The 13,473-nt window shown below is 32.7% G+C and overlaps 3 non-coding genes across 3 annotated transcripts; all 3 read left to right on the top strand.

Moving 5' to 3' along the window:
• The first annotated feature begins 1,700 nt into the window (after positions 1-1,700).
• Positions 1,701-3,695, top strand: LOC138914773 (small subunit ribosomal RNA). Its single transcript, XR_011420581.1, has one exon. It is a non-coding gene; the product is annotated as a small subunit ribosomal RNA (ribosomal RNA).
• A 623-nt stretch (positions 3,696-4,318) lies between these two features.
• Positions 4,319-4,497, top strand: LOC138914781 (5.8S ribosomal RNA). The gene has a single exon (XR_011420590.1). It is a non-coding gene; the product is annotated as a 5.8S ribosomal RNA (ribosomal RNA).
• Positions 4,498-4,895: 398 nt separating this feature from the next.
• On the top strand, positions 4,896-8,852 carry LOC138914778 (large subunit ribosomal RNA). The gene has a single exon (XR_011420587.1). It is a non-coding gene; the product is annotated as a large subunit ribosomal RNA (ribosomal RNA).
• The last annotated feature ends 4,621 nt before the right edge of the window (positions 8,853-13,473 follow it).

The following is a 13,473-nucleotide window of genomic DNA, read 5'->3' as shown; positions in this document are numbered from 1 at the left end:
GGAAATAAAAGAAGTTATATTGATATGGAAGAAAATAATGAGTCATATAGATATGTTGGCATCAGTACGAAATATGCCCAATTTACATACACCGGGGCCGCAGTACGAAAAATACCCAATATTTAGACGTCGTGGCCAAAAACATATATAGGGAGGCAGTGCTCGCCGACCGGCCGTATTGTTCAAAATTTATGTTTATCATATTATTTTGGCAATGCTATATATAAATGATATCTTATACATATAATTCAATTATAGCGATATGGAAATACCATATTATATGTATAAAGAAAAAAAATGTATAATAAAATATACATTGACATACAAATATGGCTAGTTGTATGGATATGCCGTATTCATTATATGGATACGGCATATAGATTATATGGATATGACCAAAAAATAATTCATAAAGAAATTATATGAATATGGCAGAAATAATTGGTTATATTAATATGATCAAATAATACTTTATATAAAAAAGTGAATATCTTTGGTTGGGTGGCAAAGAGAATTAAATATGCCCGATATATAGACGTCGTGGCCAAAAACTACTATAGGGTGAAGTGCTTGTCTGTTGGTCTATATATATACATATAATATTTTATGCGTACACATTATTATTATAGATAGTTAATATCTATCGTATGGGTGGCAAACGGAATTAAATAATTTCGATATTTAGACGTCGTGGCCAAAAACTACTATAGGATGGTCAGTGGTTGTCCACCAATTAATTATTGAACAAACCATATGAATATCATATGCTGTTGTCAATATAATGTATATCAATAATAATAAAAAATAAGGATGGTACAGTAAGTAGTCCATCTACTATTGAACAAAATATATTATAATATATACTTTTGTTATCAATAGAACAACATATATTAAAATCAAAATATTATCCGTATAAATTTGTTTCTTAAATGAAATTAAGACTTGGCTACGCGGTTAATATTATAAACCCATGATAATAAGGTGAAACAGAGGTCAAGTTTCTATTATATATAGAATAACAAATTGTTTCCGACTTTTATCGTTAATCTTTGGTGGCAGGTATATATGATAATTTATATTAAATTATTATATCCCCTGTCGTTTGGGCACAGAGTATCGCTTGCCGGTACAATGTGTTTACAAAAAGCATTATAATAAAATATAATTGCAATATTAGTGATCAAAATAATTTCATATGCGCTCGGTTTTATATCATATATTACCAGAGAGTTATATGGAAAAGATAAATTTTAAATTTATCATCAAAATGCAAATGATTTAACTCAATATTTATATTGGTTAAACAAAAATTGTACATGTGTGGATACAATAATTATGTATGTTGAACAAAAATGATATTTTAGAATGAAATATGTATATATAATATAATAAAAACTTATAGAAAGAACAATATATATTGAAAATTGTGTTATAAAAAAGTTGTACTTTTTCTTTAACATCAATTATAAACTTGTTATATTAGTGGCGAAACAAGTAAAAATTAAAGAACGTATACGAATGCCATATAAAAATGGCCGTATTCGAATTAAAATAGAATTATTTCACAAAGCAAAAAAAAAATATTGAATTAAAATCAATATTTAAGAAAAACCGAACATATAAAATGGAAATAAAATCTATTATATTTATATTACTAATTTCTATTCAAAAAATATGAATGAAATATGAACGAAAACATTATTCTGGTTGATCCTGCCAGTAGTTATATGCTTGTCTCAAAGATTAAGCCATGCATGTCTAAGTACACACGAATTAAAAGTGAAACCGCAAAAGGCTCATTATATCAGTTATGGTTCCTTAGATCGTTAACAGTTACTTGGATAACTGTGGTAATTCTAGAGCTAATACATGCAATTAAAACATGAACCTTATGGGACATGTGCTTTTATTAGGCTAAAACCAAGCGATCGCAAGATCGTTATATTGGTTGAACTCTAGATAACATGCAGATCGTATGGTCTTGTACCGACGACAGATCTTTCAAATGTCTGCCCTATCAACTTTTGATGGTAGTATCTAGGACTACCATGGTTGCAACGGGTAACGGGGAATCAGGGTTCGATTCCGGAGAGGGAGCCTGAGAAACGGCTACCACATCTAAGGAAGGCAGCAGGCGCGTAAATTACCCACTCCCAGCTCGGGGAGGTAGTGACGAAAAATAACAATACAGGACTCATATCCGAGGCCCTGTAATTGGAATGAGTACACTTTAAATCCTTTAACAAGGACCAATTGGAGGGCAAGTCTGGTGCCAGCAGCCGCGGTAATTCCAGCTCCAATAGCGTATATTAAAGTTGTTGCGGTTAAAACGTTCGTAGTTGAACTTGTGCTTCATACGGGTAGTACAACTTACAATTGTGGTTAGTACTATACCTTTATGTATGTAAGCGTATTACCGGTGGAGTTCTTATATGTGTTTAAATACTTGTATTTTTTCATATGTTCCTCCTATTTAAAAACCTGCATTAGTGCTCTTAAACGAGTGTTATTGTGGGCCGGTACAATTACTTTGAACAAATTAGAGTGCTTAAAGCAGGCTTCAAATGCCTGAATATTCTGTGCATGGGATAATGAAATAAGACCTCTGTTCTGCTTTCATTGGTTTTCAGATCAAGAGGTAATGATTAATAGAAGCAGTTTGGGGGCATTAGTATTACGACGCGAGAGGTGAAATTCTTGGACCGTCGTAAGACTAACTTAAGCGAAAGCATTTGCCAAAGATGTTTTCATTAATCAAGAACGAAAGTTAGAGGTTCGAAGGCGATCAGATACCGCCCTAGTTCTAACCATAAACGATGCCAGCTAGCAATTGGGTGTAGCTACTTTTATGGCTCTCTCAGTCGCTTCCCGGGAAACCAAAGCTTTTGGGCTCCGGGGGAAGTATGGTTGCAAAGCTGAAACTTAAAGGAATTGACGGAAGGGCACCACCAGGAGTGGAGCCTGCGGCTTAATTTGACTCAACACGGGAAAACTTACCAGGTCCGAACATAAGTGTGTAAGACAGATTGATAGCTCTTTCTCGAATCTATGGGTGGTGGTGCATGGCCGTTCTTAGTTCGTGGAGTGATTTGTCTGGTTAATTCCGATAACGAACGAGACTCAAATATATTAAATAGATATCTTCAGGATTATGGTGTTGAAGCTTATATAGCCTTCATTCATGGTGGCAGTAAAATGTTTATTGTGTTTGAATGTGTTTATATAAGTGGAGCCGTACCTGTTGGTTTGTCCCATTATAAGGACACTAGCTTCTTAAATGGACAAATTGCGTCTAGCAATAATGAGATTGAGCAATAACAGGTCTGTGATGCCCTTAGATGTCCTGGGCTGCACGCGCGCTACAATGAAAGTATCAACGTGTATTTCCTAGACCGAGAGGTCCGGGTAAACCGCTGAACCACTTTCATGCTTGGGATTGTGAACTGAAACTGTTCACATGAACTTGGAATTCCCAGTAAGTGTGAGTCATTAACTCGCATTGATTACGTCCCTGCCCTTTGTACACACCGCCCGTCGCTACTACCGATTGAATTATTTAGTGAGGTCTCCGGACGTGATCACTGTGACGCCTTGTGTGTTACGGTTGTTTCGCAAAAGTTGACCGAACTTGATTATTTAGAGGAAGTAAAAGTCGTAACAAGGTTTCCGTAGGTGAACCTGCGGAAGGATCATTATTGTATAATATCCTTACCGTTAATAAAAAAATTTGTTAATACAAATTTAATACAAATTACCAATATATATATATATATACATAATAATTATAATAATAATTATACCAAAAATATGATCTTAAAAGTAAAAGATCAAATAAATTTCGAACAAGCAAATCGAAATATTGTAATAATATAATATTATTACAAATAAATTAAATAGAAACAAACATAAAATTCGAACAAGCAAATCGAATTATTAATATAATAAAATATATTTTATATATTTATTATAAACTTTTGTGTGTATATGGACCATAATATACACGCGTTGCGAGATGTATTGGCCAACTAATTTGATGATGATCATACATTGGATAATGCAACAACCTAAAATATACAATGTTGTACCTGGTTTCAGGTTAATGTTTTATATAAAATTATCAATATATATTAACAAACAAATGCCATTACAAATAATACTTTGATATATATTGTTTATATAAAACTAAGACATTTCGCAGCATTTATTTTAGGTATATAAATACATTTATTGAAGGAATTGATATATGCCAGTAAAATGGTGTATTTTTAATTTCTTTCAATAAAAACATATTTGACCAAATTTAAAACCAATATTATAAAACTCTAAGCGGTGGATCACTCGGCTCATGGGTCGATGAAGAACGCAGCAAACTGTGCGTCATCGTGTGAACTGCAGGACACATGAACATCGACATTTTGAACGCATATCGCAGTCCATGCTGTTATGTACTTTAATTAATTTTATAGTGCTGCTTGGACTACATATGGTTGAGGGTTGTAAGACTATGCTAATTAAGTTGTTTATACAAATTTTATAATAAAATTTTATAAGCATATGGTATATTATTGGATAAAAATAATTTAATTATTTTATTCATAATATTAACAAATATATGAAAAACATTATCTCACAATAGTAATTAAACTTTGAGAAAAACGAAGAGGAATATTTTCTTTTTCAATCAAATAATACTGAGAAATGTCTAGCATAAAATATTATCTAGAATTGTCTCTTATTAATGATTTGAAATATGAAAAACGTTGACAATATTATTATTCTTCGTTAATTCGTTACAAATAAATGCCATTAATATATATATACGTCAGCTTTAAACGAATTTAATAAAATGTTTTATCATTATATATAAAGAATTAATTGCAAATAAAAGTTATATACAACCTCAACTCATATGGGACTACCCCCTGAATTTAAGCATATTAATTAGGGGAGGAAAAGAAACTAACAAGGATTTTCTTAGTAGCGGCGAGCGAAAAGAAATCAGTTCAGCACTAAGTCACTTTGTCTATATGGCAAATGTGAGATGCAGTGTATGGAGCGTCAATATTCTAGTATGAGAAATTAACGATTTAAGTCCTTCTTAAATGAGGCCATTTACCCATAGAGGGTGCCAGGCCCGTATAACGTTAATGATTACTAGATGATGTTTCCAAAGAGTCGTGTTGCTTGATAGTGCAGCACTAAGTGGGTGGTAAACTCCATCTAAAACTAAATATAACCATGAGACCGATAGTAAACAAGTACCGTGAGGGAAAGTTGAAAAGAACTCTGAATAGAGAGTTAAACAGTACGTGAAACTGCTTAGAGGTTAAGCCCGATGAACCTGAATATCCGTTATGGAAAATTCATCATTAAAATTGTAATATTTAAACAATATTATGATAATAGTGTGCATTTTTTCCATATAAGGACATTGTAATCTATTAGCATACCAAATTTATCATAAAATATAACTTATAGTTTATTCAAATTAAATTGCTTGCATTTTAACACAGAATAAATGTTATTAATTTGATAAAGTGCTGATAGATTTATATGAATACAGTGCGTTAATTTTTCGGAATTATATAATGGCATGATTATCATTGATTTTTGTGTTTATTATATGCACTTGTAGGATTAACAATGCGAAAGATTCAGGATACCTTCGGGACCCGTCTTGAAACACGGACCAAGGAGTCTAACATATGTGCAAGTTATTGGGATATAAACCTAATAGCGTAATTAACTTGACTAATAATGGGATTAGTTTTTTAACTATTTATAGCTAATTAACACAATCCCGGGGCGTTCTATATAGTTATGTATAATGATATTTATATTATTTATGCCTCTAACTGGAACGTACCTTGAGCATATATGCTGTGACCCGAAAGATGGTGAACTATACTTGATCAGGTTGAAGTCAGGGGAAACCCTGATGGAAGACCGAAACAGTTCTGACGTGCAAATCGATTGTCAGAATTGAGTATAGGGGCGAAAGACCAATCGAACCATCTAGTAGCTGGTTCCTTCCGAAGTTTCCCTCAGGATAGCTGGTGCATTTTAATATTATATAAAATAATCTTATCTGGTAAAGCGAATGATTAGAGGCCTTAGGGTCGAAACGATCTTAACCTATTCTCAAACTTTAAATGGGTAAGAACCTTAACTTTCTTGATATGAAGTTTAAGGTTATGATATAATGTGCCCAGTGGGCCACTTTTGGTAAGCAGAACTGGCGCTGTGGGATGAACCAAACGTAATGTTACGGTGCCCAAATTAACAACTCATGCAGATACCATGAAAGGCGTTGGTTGCTTAAAACAGCAGGACGGTGATCATGGAAGTCGAAATCCGCTAAGGAGTGTGTAACAACTCACCTGCCGAAGCAACTAGCCCTTAAAATGGATGGCGCTTAAGTTGTATACCTATACATTACCGCTAAAGTAGATGATTTATATTACTTGTGATATAAATTTTGAAACTTTAGTGAGTAGGAAGGTACAATGGTATGCGTAGAAGTGTTTGGCGTAAGCCTGCATGGAGCTGCCATTGGTACAGATCTTGGTGGTAGTAGCAAATAATCGAATGAGACCTTGGAGGACTGAAGTGGAGAAGGGTTTCGTGTGAACAGTGGTTGATCACGAGTTAGTCGGTCCTAAGTTCAAGGCGAAAGCCGAAAATTTTCAAGTAAAACCAAAAACGCAATATATACAAATCAAGCTAATATAATATACTTGAATAATTTTGAACGAAAGGGAATACGGTTCCAATTCCGTAACCTGTTGAGTATCCGTTTGTTATTAAATATGGGCCTCGTGCTCATCCTGGCAACAGGAACGACCATAAAGAAGCCGTCGAGAGATATCGGAAGAGTTTTCTTTTCTGTTTTATAGCCGTACTACCATGGAAGTCTTTCGCAGAGAGATATGGTAGATGGGCTAGAAGAGCATGACATATACTGTTGTGTCGATATTTTCTCCTCGGACCTTGAAAATTTATGGTGGGGACACGCAAACTTCTCAACAGGCCGTACCAATATCCGCAGCTGGTCTCCAAGGTGAAGAGTCTCTAGTCGATAGAATAATGTAGGTAAGGGAAGTCGGCAAATTAGATCCGTAACTTCGGGATAAGGATTGGCTCTGAAGATTGAGATAGTCGGGCTTGATTGGGAAACAATAACATGGTTTATGTGCTCGTTCTGGGTAAATAGAGTTTCTAGCATTTATGTTAGTTACTTGTTCCCCGGATAGTTAGTTACGTAGCCAATTGTGGAACTTTCTTGCTAAAATTTTTAAGAATACTAATTGGGTCAAACCAATTAGTTCTTATTAATTATAACGATTATCAATTAACAATCAATTCAGAACTGGCACGGACTTGGGGAATCCGACTGTCTAATTAAAACAAAGCATTGTGATGGCCCTAGCGGGTGTTGACACAATGTGATTTCTGCCCAGTGCTCTGAATGTCAAAGTGAAGAAATTCAAGTAAGCGCGGGTCAACGGCGGGAGTAACTATGACTCTCTTAAGGTAGCCAAATGCCTCGTCATCTAATTAGTGACGCGCATGAATGGATTAACGAGATTCCTACTGTCCCTATCTACTATCTAGCGAAACCACAGCCAAGGGAACGGGCTTGGAATAATTAGCGGGGAAAGAAGACCCTTTTGAGCTTGACTCTAATCTGGCAGTGTAAGGAGACATAAGAGGTGTAGAATAAGTGGGAGATATTAGACTTCGGTTTGGTATCGTCAATGAAATACCACTACTCTTATTGTTTCCTTACTTACTTGATTAAATGGAACGTGTATCATTTCCTAGCCATTATACGGATATATTTATTATATCTTATGGTATTGGGTTTTGATGCAAGCTTCTTGATCAAAGTATCACGAGTTTGTTATATAATCGCAAACAAATTCTTTAATAAAACGGTGCATTTATGTATTTTTGATTTGAAAATTTGGTATAACTCCAATTACTCAGGTATGATCCAATTCAAGGACATTGCCAGGTAGGGAGTTTGACTGGGGCGGTACATCTCTCAAATAATAACGGAGGTGTCCCAAGGCCAGCTCAGTGCGGACAGAAACCACACATAGAGCAAAAGGGCAAATGCTGACTTGATCTCGGTGTTCAGTACACACAGGGACAGCAAAAGCTCGGCCTATCGATCCTTTTGGTTTAAAGAGTTTTTAACAAGAGGTGTCAGAAAAGTTACCATAGGGATAACTGGCTTGTGGCGGCCAAGCGTTCATAGCGACGTCGCTTTTTGATCCTTCGATGTCGGCTCTTCCTATCATTGTGAAGCAAAATTCACCAAGCGTTGGATTGTTCACCCATGCAAGGGAACGTGAGCTGGGTTTAGACCGTCGTGAGACAGGTTAGTTTTACCCTACTAATGACAAAACGTTGTTGCGACAGCATTCCTGCGTAGTACGAGAGGAACCGCAGGTACGGACCAATGGCACAATACTTGTTCGAGCGAACAGTGGTATGACGCTACGTCCGTTGGATTATGCCTGAACGCCTCTAAGGTCGTATCCGTGCTGGACTGCAATGATAAATAAGGGGCAATTTGCATTGTATGGCTTCTAAACCATTTAAAGTTTATAATTTACTTTATAAACGACAATGGATGTGATGCCAATGTAATTTGTAACATAGTAAATTGGGAGGATCTTCGATCACCTGATGCCGCGCTAGTTACATATAAAAGCATTATTTAATACAATGACAAAGCCTAGAATCAATTGTAAACGACTTTTGTAACAGGCAAGGTGTTGTAAGTGGTTGAGCAGCTGCCATACTGCGATCCACTGAAGCTTATCCTTTGCTTGATGATTCGATAATAAACATAAATTTAATTGTGTTTATTTTGTTTGGCTTTTTTAAGTCAGAATATATATATATATAAAATATATATATATAAAATAATAATTATATTTAAATAAATTTTATTTAAATATATTTAACAATGGTAGCCATATGTATCGTCATCCTATTAGTGACGCGTATAAAAATATTCTAAGTCCGAACATGCAAATAAGAGACATATGCAAGTATATGTACTTCTTAAGGTAGCCAACTGAATCGTCATCCTATTAGTGACGTGTATACAAATATTCTAAGTCCGAACATACAAGTAAGAGACATATGCAAGTATATGTACCTCTTAAGGTAGCCAACTGAATCGTCATCCTATTAGTGACGTGTATAAAAATATTCTAAGTCCGAACATACAAGTAAGAGACATATGCAAGTATATGTACCTCTTAAGGTAGCCAACTGAATCGTCATCCTATTAGTGACGTGTATAAAAATATTCTAAGTCCGAACATACAAGTAAGAGACATATGCAAGTATATGTACCTCTTAAGGTAGCCAACTGAATCGTCATCCTATTAGTGACGCGTATAAAAATATTCTAAGTCCGAACATGCAAATAAGAGACATATGCAAGTATATGTACCTCTTAAGGTAGCCAACTGAATCGTCATCCTATTAGTGACGTGTATAAAAATATTCTAAGTCCGAACATACAAGTAAGAGACATATGCAAGTATATGTACCTCTTAAGGTAGCCAACTGAATCGTCATCCTATTAGTGACGTGTATAAAAATATTCTAAGTCCGAACATACAAGTAAGAGACATATGCAAGTATATGTACCTCTTAAGGTAGCCAACTGAATCGTCATCCTATTAGTGACGTGTATAAAAATATTCCAAGTCCAAACATGAGTTATATGGATATGAAAATAATATTAAGTTCTAGTATGGATATGAAAAAAATGAGTTATATGGATATGGGAAAAATAACAAGTTCTAGTATGGATATGAAAAAAATGAGTTATGTGGATATGGGAAAAATAATAAGTTCTAGTATGGATATGAAAAAAAAAATGAGTTATATGGATATGGAAAAGAATACAGAGTTCTAGTATGGATATGGAAAAATGAGTTATATGAATATGGGAAAAATGATAAGTTCTAGTATGGATATGAAAAAATATTGAGTTATATGGATATTAAAGAAATAATAAGTTCTAGTATGGATATGGAATAAAATGAGTTATATAGATATGGCAAAAAATTTAATGTTCTAGTATGGATATGAAAAAAATTAGTTATATGAATATGGGAAAATTTATAAGTTCTAGTATGGATATGGGAAAAATAATAAGTTCTAGTATGGATATAAAAAAATATTGAGTTATATGGATATTAAAGAAATAATAAGTTCTAGTATGGATATGGAAAAAAATTAGTTATATTGATATGCTAAATAATGAGTTATATGCATATGGGAAAAATACTAAGTTGTAGTATGGATATGGGAAGAATACTGAGTTCTAGTATGGATATGGGAAAAATAATCAGTTCTAGTATGGATATGAAAAAATATTGAGTTTTATGGATATTGAAGAGATAATAAGCTCTAGTATGGATATGGAAAAAATTAATTATATTGTAATAGTAAATAATAAGTTATATGGATATAGGAAGAAAATTAGGTTCTAGTATGGATATGAAAAAAATTAGTTCTATGGATATGGGAAAAATAAAAAGTTCTGGTATGGATATGGAAAAATATTAAGTTATATGGATATTAAAGAAATAATAAGTTCTAGTATGGATATGGAATAAAATGAGTTATATAGATATGGCAAAAATATAATGTTCTAGTATGGATATGAAAAAAATTAGTTATATGAATATGGGAAAATTTATAAGTTCTAGTATGGATATGGGAAAAAGAATAAGTTCTAGTATGGATATGAAAAAATATTGAGTTATATGAATATTAAAGAAATAATAAGTTCTAGTATGAATATGGAAAAATATTATTTATATTGATATGGTAAATAATGATTTATATGGATATGGGATAAATACTAAATTCTAGTGTGGATATGGAAAAAACGAGTTATATGGATATGGGAAAAATAATAAGTTCAAGTATGGATATGGAAAAAAATTAGTTTAATAGTTATAGGTATGGAAAAAAATTAATTATATAGATATAGAACAAAAAATAAGTTATATGGATATGGTGGCATCAGTACGAAATATGCCCAATTTACATACACCGGAGCCGCAGTACGATAAATACCCAATATTTAGACGTCGTGGCCAAAAACATATATAGGGAGGCAGTGCTCGCCGACCGGTTGTATTGTTCAAAATTTATGTTTTTCATATTATTTTGGCAATGCTATATATAAATGATATCTTATACATATAATTCAATTATAGCGATATGGAAATACCATATTATATGTATAAAGAAAAAAAATGTATAATAAAATATACATTGACATACAAATATGGCTAGTTGTATGGATATGCCGTATTCATTATATGGATACGGCATATAGATTATATAAATATGACCAAAAAATATTTTATATTGATATGGCAAATAAAGAAATTACTTGAATATGGAAATAAAAGAAGTTATATTGATATGGAAGAAAATAATGAGTCATATAGATATGTTGGCATCAGTACGAAATATGCCCAATTTACATACACCGGGGCCGCAGTACGAAAAATACCCAATATTTAGACGTCGTGGCCAAAAACATATATAGGGAGGCAGTGCTCGCCGACCGGCCGTATTGTTCAAAATTTATGTTTATCATATTATTTTGGCAATGCTATATATAAATGATATCTTATACATATAATTCAATTATAGCGATATGGAAATACCATATTATATGTATAAAGAAAAAAAATGTATAATAAAATATACATTGACATACAAATATGGCTAGTTGTATGGATATGCCGTATTCATTATATGGATACGGCATATAGATTATATAAATATGACCAAAAAATATTTTATATTGATATGGCAAATAAAGAAATTACTTGAATATGGAAATAAAAGAAGTTATATTGATATGGAAGAAAATAATGAGTCATATAGATATGTTGGCATCAGTACGAAATATGCCCAATTTACATACACCGGGGCCGCAGTACGAAAAATACCCAATATTTAGACGTCGTGGCCAAAAACATATATAGGGAGGCAGTGCTCGCCGACCGGCCGTATTGTTCAAAATTTATGTTTATCATATTATTTTGGCAATGCTATATATAAATGATATCTTATACATATAATTCAATTATAGCGATATGGAAATACCATATTATATGTATAAAGAAAAAAAATGTATAATAAAATATACATTGACATACAAATATGGCTAGTTGTATGGATATGCCGTATTCATTATATGGATACGGCATATAGATTATATAAATATGACCAAAAAATATTTTATATTGATATGGCAAATAAAGAAATTACTTGAATATGGAAATAAAAGAAGTTATATTGATATGGAAGAAAATAATGAGTCATATAGATATGTTGGCATCAGTACGAAATATGCCCAATTTACATACACCGGGGCCGCAGTACGAAAAATACCCAATATTTAGACGTCGTGGCCAAAAACATATATAGGGAGGCAGTGCTCGCCGACCGGCCGTATTGTTCAAAATTTATGTTTATCATATTATTTTGGCAATGCTATATATAAATGATATCTTATACATATAATTCAATTATAGCGATATGGAAATACCATATTATATGTATAAAGAAAAAAAATGTATAATAAAATATACATTGACATACAAATATGGCTAGTTGTATGGATATGCCGTATTCATTATATGGATACGGCATATAGATTATATAAATATGACCAAAAAATATTTTATATTGATATGGCAAATAAAGAAATTACTTGAATATGGAAATAAAAGAAGTTATATTGATATGGAAGAAAATAATGAGTCATATAGATATGTTGGCATCAGTACGAAATATGCCCAATTTACATACACCGGGGCCGCAGTACGAAAAATACCCAATATTTAGACGTCGTGGCCAAAAACATATATAGGGAGGCAGTGCTCGCCGACCGGCCGTATTGTTCAAAATTTATGTTTATCATATTATTTTGGCAATGCTATATATAAATGATATCTTATACATATAATTCAATTATAGCGATATGGAAATACCATATTATATGTATAAAGAAAAAAAATGTATAATAAAATATACATTGACATACAAATATGGCTTGTTGTATGGATATGCCGTATTCATTATATGGATACGGCATATAGATTATATGGATATGACCAAAAAATAATTCATAAAGAAATTATATGAATATGGCAGAAATAATTGGTTATATTAATATGATCAAATAATACTTTATATAAAAAAGTGAATATCTTTGGTTGGGTGGCAAAGAGAATTAAATATGCCCGATATATAGACGTCGTGGCCAAAAACTACTATAGGGTGAAGTGCTTGTCTGTTGGTCTATATATATACATATAATATTTTATGCGTACACATTATTATTATAGATAGTTAATATCTATCGTATGGGTGGCAAACGGAATTAAATAATTTCGATATTTAGACGTC

The sequence above is a fragment of the Drosophila takahashii genome, unplaced genomic scaffold (assembly GCF_030179915.1).
Source record: "Drosophila takahashii strain IR98-3 E-12201 unplaced genomic scaffold, DtakHiC1v2 scaffold_95, whole genome shotgun sequence".
NCBI classification, from domain to species: Eukaryota; Metazoa; Arthropoda; class Insecta; order Diptera; family Drosophilidae; genus Drosophila; species Drosophila takahashii.
Note: the sequence above shows the minus strand (reverse complement) of the source record. Positions and strands in the feature narration are given on the sequence as shown.